Source organism: Equus przewalskii, chromosome 6, assembly GCF_037783145.1.
Source record: "Equus przewalskii isolate Varuska chromosome 6, EquPr2, whole genome shotgun sequence".
NCBI lineage: Eukaryota > Metazoa > Chordata > Mammalia > Perissodactyla > Equidae > Equus > Equus przewalskii.
The window spans coordinates 13,936,696-13,963,253 of NC_091836.1; the positions used below are offsets into that span (position 1 = coordinate 13,936,696).

Below are 26,558 nucleotides of genomic sequence, written 5' to 3' on the forward strand. Positions count from 1 at the left end.
CAAGAAACCAAGGCAGAAACTGCAAGGCTTCTTCTGGCCTCGACTCAGCATCACTTTTCTCTTATTCTATTGGTTATATAGGGCCAGCCCACTTCATAGAAAGAGGATCACATAAGAGCATGAATACCAGAACGCATGGTCATTGGGAAGCCATCATTGGAGACTAGCTATTAGAGGTATACAAATAACAGTCACTTGGCATATGATTCCCAAATTCAGGAGCTTGTTCTATACAAGAAGCATCTTTTCTTGGATTTTAATTTGTTGATAAGGCTGGAGAGCCAGATCATATCTAGAAATTTTCAAAATAAAAACAAACATTATAAAAATGTTAAAAGTCTCAAGTTCTTTCTATCAACTCTTAACTTTAAGAGTTGTATTGCTTCAGTATAAGTATATATGGAATACCAACCCGTATGCAAAAAATAATATACAGGAAAAATAGTCTAAACAATTTCTTCACAGAAGATGAATTCAAATAAGTTTGAGACACCATGTTCCAGTACCCCCACAACAGCATCCATCAGAGCTCCAGACCCTGGAATTGCCCTTTGTCAGATGCATCCTACACTCTGAAGCTCTGGGATGGAGCAGGTGTTCAGTTCGTTATACATAATTATGCCTGGAGAAACTGTTCGAGTGATTGCCACTGAACTGACTTCAATTATGAACAGCATTCATTCATTCCTTCCTTCTTTTGTTCAGATCACTATCTTTCCTATCTCAGCTATTGATTTGGCATCATGTAGCGTTAGCCTGTGTTGTGTGTGGCTGGGCATGTAAGTGTACGTTAAAGTAAATCTCTCAAGAAAGATCTCCAGAAAGAAGCCCAGCTTATTAGAATGATTAAGTTTTCAACCTCCTGATGTTGATGTTGCAAATTTTACTACTTACTGTCCACATAATACTTTCTGCTCTTCAGCCTCTAGGTCATGGTGCTTGCTTTACTTCAAAGTCGAGTTCAAGGTCTACTTTTCTCACGGAGTCTTTCCTAATGGACTATTGCCACCTGCAGTCATCCACCCTCCCCTTACCCCGGCAGAATCGTTTATCTGTTCTACTCCCCGACACTTACATGCTGCCTCCTGTCATGCCTTGATTTCCCAGATGTATTGAAGTTTATTATTGCCTAAAACCTCCTCCATTGCTCTTTAATTCTTTGTCATGCTTTATTTTTGTTTACTGGATTTATTGTTACCTAACATTGTCTATTTATTGGCTTATTTTGGCTTTATATATTTAACCTAATGGTATATAAGTAACTCAAAGGCAGGAATTTTGTCTCTTATTCACTGCTGTGTCTTCAGCACCAAAAATGTGTCCAACACAGTAGATAATCAATCTTTGTTGAATGAATGACTGTGTGGTGACAGTCTTCCTGGCCTGTGTGTGCCCCCAGCATTTGTACCAGGAGTTTGCCAGTGAATAAATAGGCACATTGCTCATGCTTCAGCTTTTCTCTGTGCCAAATGGACAGTATGCCACTTCCTTCCTATCTTGCAGAGATGCCATGAGGATAACTGAGCAGTGTCCAAATTCACTGATTAATTGTTCGAGTGCTCCCAGAGAGCAGTCTGAGTTTCAGTTTGTAAATTGTTCTGTAGTTAGTTGCATTAAAAAAATCGTATAATCAGAAGCTACGTTCAAATGTAACAGCGTGAGACGTGTCAGCTTAATTATCCCCTGTAACAGACAGAACAAATTAACTTTCACTATTATCAGCGCCCCTGTAATCCTAGTCCTTCCTGCCATATACTTCTCCACCTACTCTTCTAAAAAATTGTGACCCTAGACAACATGGGGTGCCCCAAATTTAACTGGGACCACAAATTTTGATTTCCTTATCCCTCTGTCCCTGCTGGACGTCAATATGGCTCCTCAGCTCTGAATCTCAGGCAAAGCAAGAATAGTGTTACACTGAGCAGGGGCCACAGTGTGGGCCAGAGCACCATTTGCAGCATCTGTGGGATTCTAAGCCCTCTAGGCCATGGCTTTCTGCAGGCACAGCAGGCTGACTGCATTGAAATAATTCCTTCCAGGTAATTTATATAAACTCCAACCAGCAGGCTCACTCTCTGAGATGGAACGTTGGACTTTTTCCCATCAGCTTTATGGTGAGCAAAGAAAGGGACATAAGAAAAACTGGGAGGCAGAGGACATTTTGGAGGACTTCCCCTTTTTTATAGCCTGAAGACCCCTTTCTCTCCTGTGGCTCTCTTCTGGTACCTCTCTACCTCTATTTTTCCATATTACCTATTCTCCTTTTATTCATACATTCATTCATTCACTCACTTACTCACTCATTCTTTCCTTTACTCAGCACACATTGATGGGATGCCAGGCACTGAGATAGATGGTAGGATATGAGGATGGATAAAATAGATATAGCTCCTGCCTCAGGAGTTCAGGGTATAAGACAAGGAGCTCTGTGGTGCCCCAGGTTCTAAGAGCATTCGTCATCCAGTACTAAGTACTTCAGTTTGCCTCATGTGAACACACATGGTCTGATCAGAGCTCTAGCTTTGTGGAGATGAAACAGCATGTAACACATTGACCAGCTTAAACTAGTTTTGCTTCCTTAAAACAGCTTGTTGTTGATTCATCAAACCTTGCTCAGTAAAAGATAGCACTGCATGTGCGCCAAGTGGGAACCCATAGTGCCAGGATGACCCTAGAGCCAAGAATCTTCAGAAATGATACCACTGGAGCCCTTTACAAAGTAATAAGTCCTTCGATAAGTCCGGCTTCCAGCAGCCCAAATAGCTTGATTACCATATATGGACTGATTTGAGACTAGCCAATCAGCTTCTGCCAAGTTTGAAATTTCTCTAACTCCTTAAATTTCACGCTGAACCCTGGACTGGGGAGACATATTTGAAAGCCTTGCCTCCTGTCTCTTTCCCAGTTGACCCAGCAAGAAAGCTTTTTCTTTTCTCAAAAGCTGGTGCCATTGTACTGGTTTCCCTGTGCATTGGGCAGCAAGCCCTTGCTTGATAACAGAGAGCAGAGTTTTGGTGGTGGTATGGGGGGGGGGGGGCAGTGCAGGAACAGAACAACAGCATGTCTTCTTTCTCAAGAAGCCACAGTCTAGGAGAGAAGAAAATGACTAAAAAACCCCCTAGTATAATGGAAAGGAGAGCAAAGTTAAGCTCAGCAATTGAAGTAAAAACAGGATACTACAGACATTCAGAGGAAAGAAAGTTTCCATCCAGGGCTGGAAATAAAGAAAGAGGGAAATGCTTCTTGAAGGAGGGGATAATTCATCTGGAGGTTGAAGGATGGTTGGAATTTCTTCGGGCCGACAAGGCGACTTCCAGACCTAGAAAAAAAGTGACAGAGAGAAAGTATAGAGTCTGTTCAGCAAAGATGGCTTTAAATGCCCAAGTGTGAGATTAGTGCTTCATTGACTCAGAGAGGAGTTCCTGGAGGCCTTTGAACTGATTGATAATGGCTCACTTGGAGCTGCTCTTAAGAGGAGCCGTTCTCAGTCTTGGGTGGGATGCGTTGGAACTAGATGAGTCTGGGACCAGTGGGTAGATTACTCTGGGAGTGCGGGAGAGAAGTAATGAGGTGGTAGAAATAGGACCAGTAAGAAGAGACAATACTCAAGTTATGCTTATGGAATTAACATTTTCAACTCAATGAATGTTGGGGGGGGGGGTTGAAGAGTCAAAGACTGAGCTGCAACAAGGCTGTCCGGTAACAGCCAAAGGACTTGCCCTCCCCCCAACCTTGAATGACGTTTGCCTCTTAAGAGTTCTCCCTTCATCAAAATGAAGCTTTAATCATGGTTAAATTTGCACTCTGACTTTGGGCAATTTTTTTAGACAGTTCTGATATCAAAACACTTGAAAAATTGGTAAATAGCTCGGATTTATTCACTATTTGAACTCTGCCAAAGCTTTGAGTTTTTGGATTTGGGTGTGGTTTTAGATGTTTCGCTCTACTCCTTGCCCATTTGCAGTTGTCCATGTCTGCCATGGCTGTGTAGCCTAATTGCATGGTGCTGCCACTGACCTGTGGCTTCGTTTCCCTCAAACGTGCATGTGAGAGCAAATCACTTGTTTCCACACTCTTCTCAGGGATCCTACATCAGGCTAATGCATGTCAAGTGATTCTCCAGCAATAGTTGGATGAATTTGTGTTGGTCCCTCTGCTCCTTCTCATACCATCCTTCCTGTGATCACAAGTGTGCATGTTAGGTCTGACCAGATAGGAAGAACCAGGTGGTCCCATGAATCCACAGAGTGTAAAAATCCCTGAGTGCACCACCAGGTGATTTGCAGATGAAGTAGGCAGCCCTCTCGTGGTGCTATCTGAAGGGCAATCATAGGATTTCATATCTCAAAATATATCCATTCATTAATCCATTCATCCATTCAATAAATATGGATCTTCTCTCAGGCTAATTCTGTCCCAGTACACACAATGCCACCACACGAGTTGTTAGAACCTATAAATACTTCCTGCTTATAAGTAGCCATTGCCTCAGTCCCTCTGAGTGCCCACCTTCTTCAGATAGCCCCGGTAGCCCCAGCTCTTCCTTGAGGACTCTCTATCCCCATACACACACATACTTGCCCAGGGTCCCACAACTAAATGCTTAACCCCTGGCACAGCCCTGCAGCCAGCATCCCTTCTGATAGGTTGGTGCGCACGCTGTACCTGTTGTTATATACTTTGAATAACACCCCTGATTTCACTCTACACTGGGGGCAAAGTGAGATGCTAGAATCCTTGGAAGAACCAGACTATGATTTTGCCTTTAAGTAGCTTCCAGTCCCTGTGGGGTCTCTGAGCAATTGCATGAATAACTGAGATGGACGCAGAGAAATAGATTAAATAATGGCCCCCAAAGATATGTCTATGACCTAATCTGTGGAACCTGTAAATGTTACCTTAAATGACAAAGACTTTGAGATGTGATCAGGTTAAGAAACTTGAGATGGAAAGATCATCCGGGGGGCCCTAAATGTTACCACATGTCTTTATAAGAGAGCAGCAGAAGGAAATTACAAATAGAGAGAAGAGGAGGAGAACATGTGGCCACAGAGGCAGAGATCGGAGTGATATATGTACAAACCAAGGAATGCTGGCAGCCACCAGAAGCTGAAAGTGGCCAGGAGGGGTCTCCCTTAGAACTTCTATAGTGAGTGTGACCCTGCTGACACCTTGATTTCAAGCCAGTGATATTGATTTTGGACTCCGGCCTCAAGAACTGTGAAAGAGTAAATTTCTCTCACTTAAATCTTGTTTTAAGCCACCCAGTTTGTGGCTATTTCTTCCAGCAGCCACAGGGAACTAATCCAGAAGGGTTATGTGACCTAAGACACAGAAGGTTCTCCGGGAGGTAGAGGATGGAGAGTTTAATTCTTCTGGAGTGTCCAGAAAGGCTTACGAGAGATGGTGGCAAAGGAATCGGGCCTTGAAGAGTGAGCAAGGATTGAGGATGCAGAGATATGTGACAAAAATAACAGTGTGTGGGAATAAGAAGTCCTCTCATTTGTCTGGGATGCAGTTTACAAGGGTGGCAAAGAAAGCAGGACAGTGTACGTCAACATGGAGTGGTGGGGCCATATCAAAAAGAAGTGTATGTGGCCCACGTGGAAGGGTTACAATTCAGTTACGAGCAACAGCTCTACAATATAGTACTATGCTAACCAGACACACATACCTGTGGGCTGGGTTCAATGTTATTACCTCTAGGTGGATAAAGGGGATAGTTAGGGACTAAGATTACATAGGAAGTTTGGAGGCAGAACATGGATGGCCTTGTATGATAGGCCGAACAGTTTGGTTTGGTTGCAGACAATGGTGAAGTTAATTAGTCAGAGAGAGGGAAATGAAGAGCTGGGCTTCAAGAGAGTCACCTCTTTGACCTGGACAAAGGTGTAGGTGTGCCAAGTCTAGAAGGTCTTAAAAGCGTGCATATTGAGGCCCCCCGGTGGCGCAGTGGTTAACTTCACACGTTCCACTTCTCAGCGGCCCAGGGTTCACTGACATGGCACCGCTGGCAAAATCCATGCTGTGGTAGGCGTCCCACATATAAAGTAGAGGAAGATGGGCATGGATGTTAGCTCAGGGCCAGTTTTCCTCAACAAAAAAAGAGGAGGATTGGCAGTAGTTAGCTCAGGGCTAATCTTCCTCAAAAGAAAAAAAAGTGCATATTGTCTGAAAAGGGAAGGCAGTGGGGAAGAAAGTTTTCCATACAAGCACAGATTCTTTTAATTGTTGAATAGTCACCCTGAAAGTTCCAGAGGCTGGGCCTAAGTGGGAGGGAGCTGACAAGTGTCAATGAGGGAGAGGCAAGATCTTAGTAGAGACACAGCTCTGTGTGAAGAGGCTGTACGAATACTGAGGAAGGAAAGGTGACAATAAGTCATTGGTACTAACCTTTACCAACAACAGCTGCTACTGGGGAGGCCTACGACTGTCTTCATGAGCACCTTGTTACACCCACTTAAGCCAAGCTCCAGAGACCCCATCCTTGGAATTGACCCCACACTTGTCCAACGTTAGGATAAGTATCTCAGTCAATTAGAAAGTTGGTCTAGGTCTTTTCCAAGACAGTGAGAGGGGAATTGGGGCTGACCTCACATCTAGGTAAATTTATTGATTTTAGAGTCCTGTCTTAAAAACTGCATCTCACTCCAATGACTCATCTCAGCAGAAATGGCTTTATCACCTATTTCAGATTGCAATGATTATCATTATTAGTTGGATTTGGATGCTCTTAGGACTCATAATTGCCTCTTAATTAAGTGCCAAACTGTTTCCAACTGTCGCATATACTCCCAGGATTTCTGCACCACTTCTAATTTACTTCAGATGCCTTTCCAGCACATAAAGGGATGTAGAAATGCACTTGACTATTGAGCTGCAAGAGGGAGGCTGGCCAGAAATTATGGTATACTTTTAACAAAGTTGTTCAAGAAAACCAAAACATTCTTTTAAAAAGAATTGCTAAGATATGTCTTGACCTGATACATGTTATGCTCGCAGCTACCAGGTAATTATTTGAGAATCGCAGCTGAAGGCTTGCTTCAAAAGTCAGCTCGTAAAACAAAAATCATGTGTAAACAAAATTACCCTCGGCATTTCTTGATATTGTCCTGAACAATAAGCAATAGTAACAAGTAAGTATATAATACACATTAAACTATACAACATATAATCAAGAGTCAATATGCAGAATATAATTCTCCACTATATTTATATTAAAGGAGGAAAGAATCATAACTAGCTGGACAAGAAACTCAAACTATGAAAGGCACATGAGATCTAAGACCACTGAGGTTGCGCAGATTAGCATCTTCACTTCTTCAAAGACACCAAGCACCCTCCCATCTTGGAGGCACGGGGGTGAAAAGACCCTACATGGAAAGCTCTTTCCTCCTCTGTGGCACTCTCCTGTTTGATCTTTCATATTTTTGATCAAGTGTCATCTTATCAGAGAGGCTTTCTCTGGCCACCATAAAATCAGCTGCTTTACTTTTCTTCATTTAGCCGAGATGTTATAACTAGAGAATGAGTACATGATCTTATCTAAGGGTATAATTCAAATGAGCGTTTATCAATAGAACTATTACTAAATTCCAAGTATCTTGAATACGGATTTAGTATACCTTCGGTTGATTCATTCACTTATTCCTCCATTCATTCAATACATGTTTATTGAACACTTGCTCTGTGCCAGGCACTGTTGTAGGTACAGATGCAAAGAAAACAAAAATAAAGGCCCCTGCCCTCCTGGAACTAACTTTCAATGGGGAAGAAGAAAACAAACAAGCAAACAGACAAGTAAATTATATAATGTCAACTAGTGGTGTTATTGAAAAAAAAAGAAAGAAAAGTAGAGTAAGAGGGTAGAGATGGGCTGCTTGCCTATTGAGTGCAAGCAGCTGTCTGGGTACAGACAGCATCTGTCTGGGGGTACAGTGGAGCAGAGACCTGGATGAAGTTAAGGATCCAGTCATGGAGATGTCTGCAGGAAGAGTGTTCCAGGTAGAAGGAGAAGATAATGCAAAGCATGATCTTATGACTAGAGAAGCATGACTTTTGCAGGTGGGGTGGGGAGGTGGGAGGAACGACAGATGAGGTGGAAGAGGGCCAAATGGTGTGGGGTTTGTAGGCAGTGGTGAAGACTCCAGTCTTGCCTGCCACGAGCTCCTATCTCATATGCCATGTATATGTATTTCAGATTTGGAATAGTATTCTTCAGTCATCCAGAACCCTTAAAACGGTTTTCCCAAAAGACTTCAGTCTTTAAACAGCTACTATTTGTGATATGCTTCCTGTTCACCAAACACTATGCTGACACTTTTATCTATATCATCTCATTTAAAAACCTCTTGATTCTATTTAAGGAATACATTCACATTCTCTGAAGACAACTCATGATAAAAGTGCTTTGTTGATATGACAAAATTAAATTATCTTCCAGAATGATCCAATGAGCAAATGAATCATCTGTAGGCTGCCAAATGGCAAACAGTTTTTATTCAAACTCTAGAAATGTTTGCCTAACAGATTTGTTATTTAGAGATGCTGAAGTGATTAGAAAAGAATCAGAAACTCAGTTTTATGAATTTTTCATAGACTATCTTTGTTACATCTGGCACCCTTGGTACAGAAGGCCCAGTGGGCTTGACAATATTTGTGGAGTTTGAGTTTGTAGCAATTTTAAAATTGTTTGGCTGTATTTCTCTGCACTTTGCTGCTATTAGAACAACACCTTGGCCATGTGAACGTTTAAGAGTCTGTTTTTATTTTAGACTATACATTTAAACTTCAGCTTAAGCCTCTAAAGTGCTGTGAAATTTACCAACGGTTTTTATAATTATTATTTTAAGTCAATCTATTCTTCCTGAGATTTGACTTTTTTACTTTTACATATGAAGAACATATGAAGAGCATGAGCAGAGATTAAATATTCTCACCCAAAGTGTGAAAACTAGTAACTCAGGACTGAATCAGTGTTTCCTGATTCCAAGCCCAGTACTGTTTCTTCTGCACCACAGGGGCCAATGTACCTACCAAATGGACGGGGACTGATATTTATCTATGATTTGTTTTTGGTTAACATTTAAAAATTTCTCCCTATATTTACATTTTTATTTTTTTGAAAGGCAATTGATGAATCTGGTTAAAGAAAATCCAGTTAAAAATGATATACTGTGAAAAGGCAGACCTCTCCTTCCTGGTACCCAATACAGCCGATTCCTCTCTCTGGGAGCGACTCCTTTCTTACTTGTTTTCTGTATTTTCCATAAACATTTTATGCACTTATAAATATATGGAAGTATATTTTATTGTTTTTCCTCTCAAAGGTATTTATCATACAAATATTAGGGGTACACATTTAAAAGACTCTTGTATGCTTGATATATTTTATCAGACGACATTAGAAGTCCCTGTTAACCTTCATAAACAGCTCTTCTTGAATGGGCAGAACCTTGAGTTCCCAGAAAGGACAGTACCAGAGGGGATGCCACGGGTGTGATGCCACAGCTACACCTGCAGCTTTTCTTGTCCACTCTGGCAAGATGCTTCTTAATAAAATTTAAACTAAAATATACTGCATATATTTCAAGTTTTGGTTTTTTTTATATTTGTTACACATGCACATAAGGTGTCAACCAGCTCTCCAAGGTTTTTAAAGAGAAAATAGTATAATTCTCCCTACCCCTTTACCTCCTCCCAGGGGCAAACACCTTCCCTTTTCACTGATTATCTCCTAAAAACATGTTTGTATTGATGCTCCATTTCCCCTAACACCTTTTATTTTCCCTTGAGTTACTTTTTCTTTGCCATTTTGGTTTATTTTTCTATACACTAGTTATTCATCCAACGACAACTCTGCCAAGTGTCTAAATCTCCTCTCAGATGTTCAGAGATGTCAGATTTTCTATGAAATTCACCTTCCCAGAAGAGTCTCTCCCAACTTGCTCCAGCCTAGCCTGGTTTCACTCTGGGCTTGGGGTTCAGCTGCCATTCTGGAGTTTTTCTGTGTAATAATCCAGAGGATTCTCTGTCTCTCTCTGTTGCATTTCCCATACCCTATGTGTCTCCCTCTTTGTTGTTTTTCTCTTTTATTTTGGGGAATGAAGCACATTCTCCGTTAACTTTCTGGAAAAGGATGCAGGAAGGTGATTTTTTTTGAGACCTCTCCCTGCTTAATGTTGGTATTCTATTCATCAACTTGATTGAAAATTGGCTGGCTATAGAATTTTCGATCAGAAATTATTTTCCTTCAGAATATAAGGTATTTTCCTACTGCCATCTAGTCCTGGTTTTGCTGTTGAGCAGTCTGAAGTAGTTTTGATCCATGATCTTTTATAGGGAATCTACTTTTTGCTCTTGGGTGGAGTGAGAATCTTCTTCCTGTCCCTAATGTTTGGGAATTTCATGATGAAATGACTCAGTATGGGTTATGTTCGTCCATTGAGCAATGGGTTACTTCAATCTGGAAATTCTTACCCTTTAGTTTAAAATAAAAAATCAAAAGGAAAACTTCCCTATAGAAGATAAAAATATTTTATGATTTCTTCTCCTCTGATAGCACTTTTCCCTTTACAGTCATTTCAGTGAGGCTTTAGAGGGGAAAGTAGACACTGTATTCAATCTGCCTTCTTTATCCAGAGGTTGTAATTCTGTTTTTATAGAATTATTTCCCCTTAGTGATAAAATTTATGGATAAATAATTCAAATGTAATTTGGCAAATGTCATTCTACTTACAGTATTGCTTTATGTTTCAATTTCCTGTAAAGAATAAAATCTTAGGTGAAATCGTAGAAATGATATCAAAAGATGGTATTTTATAGTAGTTAATAGTGGTTGTTGGGAATAAGACTGAGGACTAGCCAAATCTTCCCATGGTTTAACTGTTTCTCCTCCACAAGGGGTTCCTGAAGGAGACATATGCGCAGGGGGAAAGGAGAGTGAAGTAATATTTTATCATTAGTTGGGGATTTGGTCCCAGATCTTGAAGTTGAACTTTAATAAGAAAGCCTAGAATCTGGGGAAGACTCAATATTCCTTCTCTAACTGGACTGAAAAACTAGAACCAAAGCAGGCCGTGTTTTCCATCTCTACTCATTCTAACATCACGCTCAAATCTGAGATTTCATCATTTCCTGAGAGAAAGACAAATCTAGAACACAGATACCCACAGCAGCAGAGAAAAGGACCAAGACAGAGAAACCTTGAGAGAGGAAGTTTTCCCAGGACCATACCCACTTACAAGAGAAGTCCTAGGAGAGGAGCATTGTGGAAGTATAATAAGAATGAAGTGGAAAGGTCACAAAGTTGCTTCCAGTATCCCTGGCTACCATTTGCATGTCTTTGCCTTACCTGGAAGGAAGAAAAAGAATAGGAAAGAAATTTTCATGTCTTTTTTGGTCCAAGTAAGACGGAGTATCTCAGAGGCAGATGCCATCCTAGCACTATCACCTAATCATTGCCCTTCAACCTGACAAATCCTTACTCCTAATGGTGACCCACACCTACAGGAGTTAGGAGAGTGGCAGGGAGCACAGGCCTTTATTTTTCTCCTAGATGCCAATATTCTCAGCACAATTATTATTCAATAAATTGCATTCTGAGCCCCCTTTTCAACTCAGTTCTCTTTCTCTATCTCTTCCTCCAAACCTAACGTGGCCCCACCTCTCTCTGGTCAGGGGCAAACAACATTAGGCGTGAATGAGCTTAATGTGTAAGCTAGCATGACAATATTTATGTTTAAAAAGATGACCTCAAGGGTGAGGAGGGAAAGAATAAAGGGAGAAGAAAGGAAGGCAAGCCAGCAAACTTTTATTGAGCACCTACTACATGTCAGGTGCTATGCATCTTGGTTTTACAAACCTCTCAGTCTTGGTAACATTGGTGCAAAATAATCACCATTTTTATGAGTGAGGCAATTTACCATCTGACAAGGATCAAGTGACTTGCTGAAGGCCCCATGGTGAGCAAGTGGTGGGAGTAGGAGATGAGCATCCAGGCCTGTCAGGCCCATTCCATTCAGAGGTGGCGGGACCACAGTGGGGAGATCTTTTCCTTCACATCCTACCAAAAATGACCTCCTCCTCTTGGTGAGACTGCATCTATTCTTTCTAAAAGTACTAAACAACTGGGAAATCATTAAGCCAATATCAAAAGGAATTCCAAACGACATTTGGAGAAAAACAAAAATAATTACATGAGTAAAAGAGAAAAGTTTCCCATTCTCAAACAATTGTTTATAAATATCTACACTTAATTAGCCTTTGTTTAACTGAAGTGTATTTTTATTATTTGTTGTAGCTACTGAGTCAAATGTTATGCTTTGTCTTCCTAATTAATTCTTTCCCTTAAGAGATCTTGAAATTTATCTTGACATTTAAGTTGTTAATCCAGCAAGGAAATATTAGTGGCTAGATCTCTGCATTTTCTCCCTTTAATAAAATACCTGGACTAGTTACTGAGCTTATATGCTAAGTATTTGAAAATATTCCCAAAGTGAAAATGAACCAAGTCAAATTTTCATTCGGTTGGAGTTCCTGGTTTGCGGTGCCCATGGGAATGCGAGAGAGGAGAGTTGAGCTGAGCGTCCTGATTTTTCACAGCTCTATCGATTTGCCTTCAGGCGGCAATTATCCTTCAATTGCCTCACTTCATCCTTTTTAAAAGGATCCAATCGCCTCCCTTTAGAAAAGCCTACCCAGTTCACCTCGCAAACAAAATAACACAGCATTCCCAAAGACTTAGGAACCCTGGAAAGAACACAAGCTGTGCTTCCATCCACTCCAACTGGCTTCAGTGACTGCACCCAGCAGAGTGTACATAGTAGGTCCTCAATTAGTGTTATTTTTCATCATTCTTTTAAACTGCAAGTTCACCAAGGAAAGGCTGAGCAGCTGTTCCGCATCATCGTCACTGCTATAGAACCAGGCTTGGAAAATCCACAAATATTTCTGTAATTATTTGGTTGAAAGTTGAACTGCTATTTTAGAGAGACTAAAATACAGTGGCTTCAAGCATACAGAAATGCATTTCTTTATGCTGTACTAGTTCTGAAATGAGCAGTCCAAGCTGATGGGGAGGTTCTCTTCCTTGTGGTCATCCTGGGACCTAGGTTCTTTTCATCATATTGTTGAGCCAATCCCTAGAGCATTTTTGTATTGCTCTTCCAACCCCTAATGCATGGTTGAAACTGAGTGGAGCCAGAGGACAGGGGAAAAGGCATGTGGAAGAGGCACATCAACATCTTATATCCTTTGACTCACAATCCTTTGGTGAGAATTTAGTCAGAGTTGACATCCAACTGCATGGGAGAGTATGAAATGTCAACTAGCTGGGCAGGTATGTACCTGCTCTCATTGGAAGAAACAAAATGAATTTTACACACAGCTAGCAATCTCAACTTCATAATATTTATAACACATTTCCATTTCTACCAAATGATGCATTGTTAGGTACTAGGCACTGTGCTAACCTATGATAGGAGATGATTTTAAAGTTATCCTAGGCCAGCTTCCTGCTTAGTGAAAGAATCTCTTCTATAATATCTTCTACTTTAAGGGCAATAGACCTACTAATGTTGCTATATGGCTAAATACGATTTCAAACACAGCTTTTCAATACTTGCAAGTGTGCAGATGTTTGCAAAAGAGCTTCTGGGGCAAATACTTAGAAGTAGAGAGGGGCCATTCTAGAATTCCTAATTCCAAGGCAGGTAGATTTTTCAGGGCAGGATAGACTGGGGCTGGTGGGTACCAAGGTCAGGGTTGGATCCCACAGTGGGAAGGGAGGAGCCAAGAGAGGGATGAGCAGGACGACTTGGAGGGCGCGGGAACAGCCCTGGTAGCAGAGCACAGCTCAGGAAGAGCACCTTTCTGGGAAACTGGAGGCTAAAGCAGTGTTCAGGTATACATGACTCATCTTCTGATCCAGCACTCCATCAGGAGGGGGAGATCCAGGATAGACGCAGGGGGTGCTTATTAAAGTTCTGCTGCACCCCCCTCCCATCAAAAGAAATTGCAACAGATGGAGTTAAACAGGCAAGGAAGACTTTTGCAATAGGGATCACGACTATTATAGTAGGGGTGAAAGATTGAACTCAACACCATTGAGACAAAAGGCAGGAGAGTTTTTCAATACTGGGGTGAGTTAACGGAAAATTATTGGAGGATATTAAGGAGAAGGTTGGTCAATGTGACTAGGCCATCAATGTTTGCTAACTGGTACTTATCTTTATTAAGTTAGGCTCCCTCCTGTGGAGATAGAGAGAGGGTCTGTACCTTCCTTGAAGATTACATTTCAAAGGGATGGGCTCCAGGTCCTTGAGAAAGAATTCCTGGGTTGTAAAACTAGTAAGAGGCCTGGGGAAGATTTACATTTTAAGAGGCAAGAAAAAAATTTACAGTGGCAAGTTTTCTAAGTAAATACTCTAAGAAAAGGGATAGGGGCCTATAGTCAGGAAGAAACCTATCTAAAATTTAGTCAAGTTGAGGGGAACATTTAGTCTGTCTTGGTCACTGCCAGGTAGACCTGCTGCCTCCTTCCAGCAGTGCTTCTACCTGTATGGAGGGTCCAGGAGGTGGCATCTTGTGCTCGGCCTCATCAGTTAAGACTCTACCAGCCACTGTCCACTCTCCAGCAATTGGTGGAAATCTCTTGTTGGGATCACCCTTACCTCATTCCCTTTGATAACCATAGGATTTTTGCCTTTGCCTTTACTTTAATGGGTCCTTGAAAAAGAGAAATTATAAATGTATCTGTTCAGCAAATGAACCAGATGTTTTCAGATATTAGCATTTTTACGGCTAAAAAGCATTGGTAATTTTTTCACTTATGTCTTCTATTCACTAAAATAGTAGCTAAATGGTAAGAGGTATACATTGCTGTATTTGCATACACGTGGGCGCACAGTATGTTCTTTTAATCCTCCTATAGGAATCAATACAGCTGATTTAATTTCAGTTTGAATATACAACTCATAAATATTTTTCTTAAATTGGCCATTGTGCGTAGAAATGCTGTTCCTTGTTACAGTCCATTTCATTGTTGGACAGTTCCAGTTGTCAGAAAGTTCTACCTTACTCTAAATTGAAATTCTTTCTTATAATTTTTACCTGCTTGGCTTATCTTTGCTTTCTTAAATAATACTTCTACTTCTATGAACTAATCCTGTTACATAGGCTGGCTGTGGGACATGAAGCAAAAATATCCATAAGGGTGGGCAAGGGTCTAGAACAAGCCTTTCATACCAAAAGGGGAAACTGAGGCAGATATTATATGAACAGGACCAATATGGTAAATGTTATTGGAAAGCCTGCTTTGTTAGCTGATAGTATCTGCCATGACTCTTTAATGAAACCCTCTATCTCACCAGGCCTATCTTCGGGTGCTCAGAATCTTGGGTCCAGAGCAACACAGCTCACTCCATTACAGGTACAATGAAGTCTCTCCATGGGAGGCCAGGATTAGATCAGGAATCAATGAGTCTGAACCAAGTGCAGTTTAAGGGCCTCCAAGATGATTGTTGAGCAAAGCTAGGGAGAAAGGTCTAGTAAGTAGAATTTTTTAACTGAAGAATTTAAAGATGGACTATTTTCCAGGGATGAAAAGATACAGGTTGTGGTCATGGTACTAGGTTTCTTAAATGAGGAGGGGAAAAACAAAATCAGTGGACTGTGAGCCTAGGGTTCTTCTGGCTGCAACATTCATTTAGTCAACTCAGCTGAGTACAAACACATGTGATGAGTCCCTGCTATGCAATAGAATTGTGCCCTGCCCTTGGAGAAATGAAGGTGAGTAAAGTAGTGTTTCTGCCCTTGAAGAGCTCAGTCTAGTGTGGGTCAGAATTACCTGAGAAACCCCTTTCAAACCTCCGTCCCAGGATATTCTTTCAGGATGCTTGGGGTGAATAAGAGATTCTGTATTTTAACAGCTTTCCTGGGTGATTCTTACACACCTCATACATTTCCAGCCCATAAGCAGGAACTTGGACATCACTGAGCTCATCCAGTTGAACAATGATATTACGTAGTATGATGGAGAAAAAGATTGTGCCAAGGATGTACTTCCTGAATGCACGTGGGGAGCCACCTGGAGGTCAACAGGGGACTTGGAACAAGAATGTGGAGGGAACTCATTGGCTGGGGGAATGTGAGGGTGAAGGAATGTAGAAGGCAACAGTCTGGAAGTCACAGTGAGATCCCAGGAGGACAGGTCCCAAGACACAGGGAGTACAGAAATTGAAGCTGTAGACATTGAAAGGGCCAAAAGGAAAATATTGTCAGGGGAAACCAGCTTCCTGGTGAGGCATAGAAGTAGGGAGAGTGTTCTCTGATAAGATTAACAATCTGGAGAGTTACTTTGAAAAGAAGAACGGGGAGGATGCCAAAAGGAAAGCATGAGGAACTGGAGTTAGCAGGCACAAGGTAGGCAAGAGAAAGCGATAGCCTGATGGGACAGGGAATGAACTTGGGAGAGGGTAAGGCTGCACCTTGGATCATGACCACAGAGCACTGAGCTGAGGGAGGACAGCGTGTACAGGTACAGAACATGATTTTTCTGTATTTGGTGAACTCCCCCACATCTGACTCAACTAAACACATCGTGTCCAGACCATCCTTTCTTTATGGATCCCCAGGAAGTGACATAGCTTTCCCAGGTGTCCCAGCAGATTTGCTCCAAGGTATGGAAGAGAGAAGACAAACCAATTCTCCCTTGTAGAACCAAGCCTGTGTCCTCTCCCTAGACTTCCACGGGGTTTGATAACTTCACACTGAGAGGAACAATAAAGCTGCATTACTCCTCAACACACTGTGCTTTACCTGGTCAAGATTGAGGGCTGGAAAACCTCCATTAAAAGCAGAGGAACTCAGAGCACAGAAGATTTTTAGTGTAGTGGAAATACTCTGTATGAAGCTACAATGATAGATATGTGTCATTATGTATTTGTCCAAACTCATAATATAAACCACCAAGAGTGAACCCTAAGGTAAACAATGAGCTTTGGGTGATTAGGATGTGTCAATATAGGTTCAGCCACGTTAAAAAAAATCCATTTTGGGGGCTGGCCCTGAGGCCAAGTGGTTAAGTTTGTGCACTCCACTTTGGTGGCCTGGGATCACCAGTCGGATCCTGGGTGCGGACCTACACACCATCCATCAAGCCATGCTGTGGCAGCAACCCACATAGAACTAGAATGACTTACAACTAGGATATACAACTATGTACTGGGGCTTTGGGGAGGAAAAAAAAAAAGAGGAAGATTGGCAGCAGATGTTCACTCAGGGCCAATCTTCCTCACCAAAAAGCATACAAAAAAAAAAGTACCATTTTTCTGAATAATATTGATAATGGGGGAGGCAATGCATGCGTGGGGGCAGGGGGCATTTAGGAAATCTCTGTACCTCCCTCTCAATTTTGTTGTAAACCTAAAACTGCTCCAAAATTATGAAGTCTTGGGGAAAAAAAAAAGCAGGAACTTTGCCTGGTAACAACCCCATGCCTTTTAAGGGAAGAACAGACTGTCTGCGAACTCCTGGAGAAGGCATTCTTGTTAGTACTTAAGCAGGCTTGAAGCAACCTGATCCCTTGACAAATTCTAGAGAGGACTGAACACAGGAGAAATTGCAACAGCAAATTAGGAGTTAATTGAATGCCATTCTGTTCCTCTTTCTTAGCTGCTATTTACGCAAACTTTCCCTGGGGGAGTCTACCTGTATCCTCTATGAGAGCATAATGACGGGTTTCTGTAAGGAGCACTTGCTGCTTGATTGTTCAGTCTCTGCCTCATTCTTTCCATGGAGTGATTAGCAGGTGAGTGGGATTTCTGTCCCCTCCCAGTAGTAGCAATAAGATCTTCTAGCCCATGTGATTGATAGTTAATATTCATATCATGACATGGTACAGTTGTTAAGGACATGGGTTTAGAGTTATAAGCTCAGTTTGCATTTGAGGTCTACTACCTTTAACTATGTTACATAAATTAAGTTACTTAACCTCTCTAGCCTTATTTTTCTCAATGCTAATATGGAGGTGTGATTGGGCCTACTTTTTGGTTGTTGTAAGGATTAAGCGGCGTGATGCATACAAAATGCTTAACAAAGCACATTACTGTTCTAAAACATAGCATATCTTAGCTTGACTATTATATAGCTATTATGTTATTGTTTAAATCAACCTCACAATAACTCCACAAGGTAGTCATGATACCTCTAGTTTCTGGGTACCTTATAGCAGAGGCAGGGGCTCTCTCTATCTAAAAGAAAGCATATGAGTAGATAGACGTACTTTGTGACATCTTATTTCTGACCTTATTTCACTCTGGGAGGTGTGGAACTAAGTTAGGAACTCAGATAAGTTCTCCAACAACTACTTCCCCTCCCAAATCTTTGCATGTCTAAGTTCTAATATATTTCCTCCATCCACGAAGCCAGGACCCACTTACACTCTACCATTTGCTTGCAAATTGAGTCTCCTGCCTCATTCTCAACAGAGTCATTTTTGGAAATCGATTCCACCCTGTTCCAGCAGACAGGAGTCCCCATTGTAGCCCTTATGGGGTGAGGGCTATTGGTGTTATAACCCTGGTTTTGACAAGCATATATTTAGGACTGGCTGCATAGTTGGCAGGGTCCAGTGCAAAATGAAAATGGCGACCTCTTGTTCAAAAATTAAGAATTTCAAGACAGACAACAGAACATTAAACCACAAACAGGGCCTTCTTCTGATTGCAAGGCCCTGTGCAACTTCACAGGCTGCTCATTCATGAAGCTGACCTTCAGTTTAGTTAAATTGTAAGGTGGTTCCTTCGATTTGAAATAGCTCACTTCATTCATTAGTTCATTTTCAAAAAATAATCCCAAGGACTGGAGCAGATAGGGGCCAAGGAAGTACACAATAAGAGGGATAACATAGGCTTTTCCTATGAGGACAAAATAATCAAGTTGTGACTTGAAAGGCAAAGGAAAGGGAGCTGAACAGTAAGAATATGAGGACATTATGGACACTATATTCTATGCCCCAGTGAAAGTCACTGTTTAGCCTTGGGCCTGTCCCCCAAATTCCAGCATGACGAATGGAATCAGAACCTAAGTGAACACCAAAATGTCTCCCAAATTTCAAGCTATGGAAAAAAGAGGTTCATTAAGGGGAAGGCTGGAAAAGATCAGGAAAGTTAAGTTAGGCCAAGGGCCCTAGTTTCCTGAAAAGAAACTCTGTGAAAAATGGATCTCAGACAAGGCAAGTGTCCTACAAACTGGAGTAAACATTCTGAGTCCTTCCTGAAAGAAGGTTTGGATGGCTTTGGAGCAGAAGGTAGCTATAAGTAAGCCTAAGGAAGGCACCAGGAGGACAAGGGACTGTACACATAGATAAGTTCCCTCTGACGTGGGATGCTTGAGTCGGAATAGGAAAGAAAGTATCCCATCACCCTTCCTATCAAGGATGGTGAGGCTAGTTTTAAGAAGAGATTATGCTAAAGTTGGAACTGAAGCTTGAGCCCACCCAAGAAGGTCCTTCTTGTAGCCTTCCGATGTAAAAGACACTAAGTCCAAGAATTACAAGTTCACTTCCTAATGAGAGCAGGGTTCACGCTCCCACCCCAGGCCCTTAGCTAGCATCATCTTTAAGAGTTATTCTCAGTCCTAGGTTTTCCAACAGCCACAACAAGCCGAGTAAAGGAATAGAGGATAGGAGGCGTGAGCTCTACCTGAAGAGATTGTTTCCATCAGCCCAAAGCGTTTCTCTCAAGTCAACATCAAGTTCCACTTTTTCATTAGTGAAAGGAAAGAATGTTGAGTTTATTGCCCAAATTTTGACTTTTGGGGCATATTTTATAATTATGAGTGAGATGAAAGGAAAAGGGACTAAATCTAGGGGCTTTATTCATTTTGCCTGTCTTTCCCACAGCCAAGCAGCAGGAAATTCCTGTCTCTCAAAAGAGGCAGAAACAGAAAAGCAGAGAGAAACGGATACTGACAGAAAGGAGAAACTACCAGATAGTTCCCCATCTCTATCCAACTACTTGGGCTCAACTCTCACTTCAATCAGCCGCTTAAGGACCGACAGGCTGTGGAAGACTCAGTTAAGTAGAAGGTGAGAGAACATGATTGGTCAGAGTTGAGGTCCTGATTGGCTGGTGCCAATGAGCTTCCTGGGTCTGTTAAACCAGGAGTAGAGTGGCAGCTGAGGGCTGGTGCTGACTTTTTTTAAATTGAGACACTCCTGAGTCTGTTCACCTGTAACCACAGCATGATAATTGATCCTCCAACATTTATTATCAAGATTTGCAGGAAAGACAAGTTGCATCTGTCAGAAATAGGTTAGAATCTTAAGTTTGATAGTAAAGAAAATAAACTCAGTAAAAAGTGATATAGCACAATTCCACATGAAAAACTGTAAGCATTTCTTTCCTTAAACAATACAGAGGAAGATCCAAGTCATATCCCTGTGCGTAAGCAGAAACCACTGCCAACTCCCTCCTTTTGAGCGTCTCTTCTAATCAGCCCCAGGCCTCTCCCTCCAGAAAGGTGTTCCAGCAAAACAAGGCTGTGTAACTAGTGGCCATTCAATCAATTCATGGTCTCAAATGTTCATTCTTTTGCATGTGGTTGTCCAGTTTTCCCAACACCATTTATTGAAGGGACTGTCCTTACACCTTTGTATATTCTTGGCTTCTTAGTCATAAATTAATTGGCCATATATGTGTGAGTTTATTCTGGGCTCTCTATTATGTTCCATTGATCTATGCCTCTGTGTTAATGGTAATACCATGCTGTTTGGATTACTATAGTTTTGTAACATAGTTTGAATCAGAGAATATAATGCTTTCAGTTTCACTCTTCTTTCTCATGGTTGTTTAGTTATTTGGGGTCTTTTGTGGTTCCACACGAAGTTTAAGATTCTTCATTCTATTCCTGTGAAAAATACCACCAGAATATTGATAGAGTTTATATTGAATCTGTAGATGGCTTTGGGTACTATGGCCATTTTAACAGTATTAATGTCTCCAATTCATGATATCTTTCCATTTATTTGTGTCTTCTTCAGTTTCTTTCAGCAATGTCTCATAGTTTTCAATGTGTAGGTCTTTAATCTCCCTGGTGAAATTTATTCCCAGATATTTTATTCTTTTTGATGTGATTTTAAATGGGATTGTTTTCCTAATTTCTCTTTCTGGTATTTTGCATTGATGTATAGAAACACAATAGATTCTTGTATATTGATTTTGTATCCTGTGATTTTACTGAATTCATTTATTAATTCTAACAGTTTTTTTGATAGGATCTTTAGGGTTTCCTATATATAATATCATGTCATATGCAAATAGTTACAGTTTTACTTTTTCCTTTCCAATTTGGAGGCCTTTTCTTTCTTTCTCTCTCTCTCTTTTTTTTTGTTTGGCCTAATTGCTCTGGCTAGGACTTCCAATACTACGTTGAATAAAGGTTGCGAGAGTGGACATCCTTGTCCTGTTCCTGATCTTAGAGGAAAAGCTTTCAGCTTTTCACCATTGAGTATGATGTTAGCTGTGGGCTTGTCATATATGGCCTCTATTATATTAAACTAGAATCCCTCTATACCCACTTTGTTGAGAGTTTTTACCATAAATGGATGTTGAATTTTTCCAAATGTTTTTTCTGAATCTGTTGAGATGATCATATGATTTTTATCTTTCATTTTGTTAATGTGGTATATTACATGAATTAACTTGCAGATGTTTAACAATCCTTCATCCCTGGAATAAATTTTCCACTTGTTCGTGTGTATGATATGTTTATTGTATTGTTGAATTTGGTTTGCTAATATTTGTTGAGGATTTTTGCATCTGTGTTCATCACAGATATTGGCCTGCAACTTTCTTTTCTTATGGTGTCCTTGTCTGATGTTGGTATCAGAGTAATGCTGGCTTTTTAAAATGAGTTTTGAAGTGTTCCCTCCTCTTTTATTTTTTGGAACAGTTTCAGAAGGATTAGTACTAATTCTTCTTTGAACGTTTGGTAGAACTTACCAGTGAAGCTGTCTAGTCCTGAACTTTTGTTTATTGGGAGGTGTTTGATTACTGATTCAATCTCCTTACTAGGAATTTGTCTATCCAGATTTTCTACTTCTTCATAATTCAGTCTTGAAAGTTTGTATGTTTCTAGAAATTTATATAGGTTGTCCAATTTGTTGGCATATAATTTTTTATAGTAGTCTTTATAATTCTTTGTCTTTCTGTGATTTCAGTCGTAATGGCTCCCTTTCATTTCTGATTTTATTTATTTGAGCTTTCTCTCTTTTTTCTTGGTGAATCTAGCTAAAGGTTTGTCAATTTTTGTTTATCTCTTCAAAGAACAAGCTCTTAGTTTCATTGATCTTTTCTATTGTCTTTTTAGTCTCTATTTCATTCATCCACTCTGGTCTTTGTTATTTCCTTCCTTCTACTAAGTTTGGGCTTCATTTGTTCTTCTTTTTCTAGCTCCTCAAGGTGTAAAGTTAGGGTATTTATTTCATATTTTTCTTGTTTATTAAGGTAGGTATTAATTGCTACTAACTTCCCTCTTAAAACTGCTTTTGGTGTGTTATATTGCCATTTTAATTTGTCTCAAGGTAGTTTCTATTTCTCTCTCTCTCTCTCTCTTTTTTTGGCTAAGGAAGATTTGCCCTGAGCTAACATCTGTGCCAATCTTCCTCTATTTTTTATGTGGGTCACTGCCACAGCATAGGTGCTGATGAGGGGTGTAGGTCCATGCCCAGGAACTGAACCTGGGCCACTGAAGCGGAATTTGCCAAACTTAACCACTAGGCCACAGGGCTGGCCCCTTTTATTTCTCTTTTGATTTCTTCATTGACCTGTTTGTTGTTCAGTAGCGTGCTGTTTAATCCCCTCATATTTGTGAATTTTCCAATTTTCTTCTTGTAATTGATTTCTGATTTCTAGTTTCATAATATTGTGGTCAAAAAAGATGCTTGATGTGATACCAGTCTTCTTAAATGTTTTAGACTTGTTTTGTGGCCTACCATATGATGTCATCTGGAAAATATTCCATGTGCACTTGAGAGGAATGTGTATTCTGCTGCTTTTGGCCAAAATGTTCTGTATATATCTGTTAATTCCACCTGGTCTAATCTGTCATTTAAGGCCAATGTTTCCTTATTAATTTTCTGTTTGGATTATCTATCCATTGATTTAAGTGTGGTATTAAAGTCTCCTGCTATTATTGTATTGCTGTATATTTCTTCCTTTAGGTCTGTTAATACTTCCTTTAAATATTTGGGTGTTCCTATGTTGGATGCCTACATATTTATAAGTATTAGATCCTCTTGTTGGAGTGACCCCTTCATTATTATATGATGCCCTTCTTTGTCTCTTATTACAGTCTTTGTTTTAAAGTCTATTTTGTCTGAGATAAGTATAGCTATCCCAGCTTTCTTTTGATTTCTATTTGCTTGGAACATCTTTTTCCATCCCTTCACTTTCAGTGTGTGTGTGTGTCCTTATATCTGAAGTGAGTCTCTTATAAGCAGCACGTAAAATAGGTCTTTTTTTTAATCCACTCAGCCTTTCTATTTCCTTTTATTACTGAATTTAGTCCACTTACATTTAAAGTAATTATTGATAGGTATTTACTTATTGCCATTTTGTTCATTGTTTTCTGGCTGTTTTATAGTTCCTCTCTGTTCTTTCCTTCTCTTTCCTTCTTCCTTTGTGGTTTAATGACTTTTAGTGGTTTACTTAGATTCCTTTCTCATTGTCTTTTGTGTATCTACTATAAGTTTTTGCTTTGTGGTTATCATGAGGATTTCATATAACGACCTATATTTATAATAGTTTATTTTAACTTGATAACAACCTAGGTTGGAATGCATTCTAAAACTCTACATTTGTACTCTCTTTTCCACACATTTTATGCTTTTGATGTCGTATTTTACATCTTTTTAGCTTGCTTAACTAATTATTGTAGTTATAGTTATTTTTACTACTTTTGTCTTTTAACCTTCATACTAGCTTTATATGTGATTAATCCAGGATCTTTACCAGTGAGATTTATTTTTTCATGTGTTTTTTTGTTACTAATCAATGCCTTTTCTTTTCAGCTTAAGGAAGTCCCTTTAACATTTCTTGTAAGGCTGGTTTAGCGGTGATGAACTCCTTTAGCTTTTTGCTTCTCTTTCCTTCAATTCTGAATCATAACTTTTTCAGGTAAAGTATTCTTGGTTGGAAGTTTTTTCTTTCAACACTTTGAATATATTGTGCCAGTCCCTTCTGGCCTGCAAAGTTTCTGTGAAAAATCTACTGATAATCTTGTAAGGGTTCCCTTATACATAACAAGTTGTTTTTCTCTTGCTGCTTTTAAGATTCCCTCTTTGTCTTTAACTTTTGACATTTTAATTATAATGTGTCTTCATGTGGGTCTCTTTGGGTCCATCTAATTTGGAACTCTCTGGGCTTCCTGGATCTAGATGTCTATTTCCTTCCCCAGATTAGAGAAGTTTTCAGCCATTATTTCTTCAAATAAGTTTTCTCCCCCTTTCTCTCTCTCTGTTCTCCTTCTGGGCCCCCTATAATGGAAATGTTAGTCTGCTCGATGTTGTCCCATAAGTCCCTTAAGCTATCTTAGTGTTAGGTTTTATTATTCACATCAGGTGATTTTAGAAAATTGGTTAAAATGAGAAATAATAAGATTAAAGTCACAAAGATTTGTTCATTGGATGTCATTACAAAAGTTGCTTGTGACTTTAAAGATCTGAGCTCAGTTACTATTATAATCACTTAAGGAGTATTACTATAGTAATGAGCAGAGAACATATTTAACAGGATGGATTGTTCCTTATTCACTATTATAAAATAATGATTTAGTAGGAAAGCAACTGAAGGGTCTTTTGAATTTATGCTGCAGATTTGTGAATGAGCTACTGTTATGCGAAGTTTGAAGAAAGAAAGTCTTCACCACCCAAATCCAGAAATCACTCTAAAAAGGAATGTTTCTGTGCCTTGAAGGGAGGAGGTTAGGGAGATCCCTGTGAGCTGTGCCCCACTGAACCCAATGGTATGTTTATCATGTGCATTTCTCCTTGGGCCATTCCAGGTGCAGACTGGCTATGAAATAAGTAAGATTGTAGGCCTTCAAGAAAATAAAACAATTTAATTTAAGTGTAAGTCTAACTAAAATGTTCATTAAAATTATTTTATCTCAGGAGGTAAGCAGTTATTTTCTTCTGAACTATGTTATGAATCAAAGCTGCCCAAATAGTAGGCACAATAGCTCTGGGAGACATTAACTTTCTCTGGTTTCTGGGCTTGTCTTGTTCATCACCTCCTGATATGTGCAGGATGTGGCAATTTGGTCACCAAACAATGCTCAGGCAGGATCCTGTAGCTACTTGCCATTGGTCCATCTATTAACGAGTATGCATCTCTACCACAGAAGGCTTCTGCCAGACCTGTTCCTGTGGGAGTGGAATCATTGTGGGACCTGATGATTCAACAGTTGGTGAGTGGCCTGAGCTGGATTATAAGCATTTCTTGATGTTCTCAACCAGCCTCTTCCTTGCCCTTTCTCCAGCCGTTCTTATTTCTCCACATCTATCTTAGAAAATTGAAATCAACTTTTTTGTCTTTTTACTTAGATACCAATTGCATTCTTGTATTGCATTGTAATATTGTACTGTAATTTTAGATATTTTATTGATTAGACACTGAAGTAGTCATAATTTACCTTTGTGTTTAAAAAAAGTACCTTGTTAGTCACTACTTTTTTTCTCCTTTGCTTAAGATATGGATGAGTGCAAAGAATCCAATGTCTGTAAACATGGGCAGTACATCAATTTGGATGGCTCCTATCACTGCCATTGTCCCTTTCATTATATTCTGAAAGGAACAAATTTGTGGATGAGTATAAATCAGTTTCTTCCATTGTGATTCTACAAATTAGAAATTAAGCTATACAGCATTCACACTAGGAAGTATAAGTACCAAGATGGGACAGAAATGAGCTTTATCCATTCATTCAAGTATCATTCATTAGCAATACTAGCTGAGTCCCTACTCTACCAGGCACTGTGCTAGGCTCTGTGGCTACAGCCACACGGTCCTTCCTTTCATGGACCTTACCATCTAATGGGGAAGACAGACATTGGACACATTTGAAGAGATAGTGGAAAGGACAATATTATAATGAGAGTCTTTGTCAATTTTTTTAAAAAAATTGTTAATGGTCATAATCTTATTCTCTCAATACATAAAATACAACATTTATCCAGATTTTATTATATTTAGTAATTTGAAAGGTTATGTACCCAGTCTAAATTCTTCTTGTTAAAACTTCATAGAATGGCTCCTGTGGCTGACTTTTGATCTCTTAATACATACCAACTCCAAATTGAATCCAAGTATTATGTCTATTTAAGAAATCCAAAGCAATTCAATATAACCTTAATTGATAACGGCATAAATGCTGAAGGTTTTTGTGTGTACATTAGAAAGTATTCTTTCCAAAGGAGGAATCAGGGCATGAGGATTTCACCTGCAGCTATGGCTGTGGGAGCTTGAGCAAGTTCATTAGCCTTTCTAGGCCTTAGA

General features: G+C 40.0%; 1 long non-coding RNA gene across 5 annotated transcripts in view; it reads left to right on the forward strand.

Moving 5' to 3' along the window:
- LOC139083837 (uncharacterized) overlaps nucleotides 1-26,558 on the forward strand; it is a 189,447-nt gene that overhangs the window by 91,731 nt on the left and 71,158 nt on the right. For 3 of the 5 annotated variants that reach the window (XR_011540812.1, XR_011540814.1, XR_011540816.1), the window contains 3 exons: nucleotides 17,674-17,809; nucleotides 19,904-20,089; nucleotides 25,405-25,470. This is a non-coding gene — a long non-coding RNA (uncharacterized lncRNA). Of the gene's footprint in view, nucleotides 1-17,673; nucleotides 17,810-19,903; nucleotides 20,090-24,876; nucleotides 25,027-25,404; nucleotides 25,471-26,558 lie in introns of all 5 variants that reach the window. The other 2 variants (XR_011540815.1, XR_011540813.1) reach the window with 2 other exon arrangements.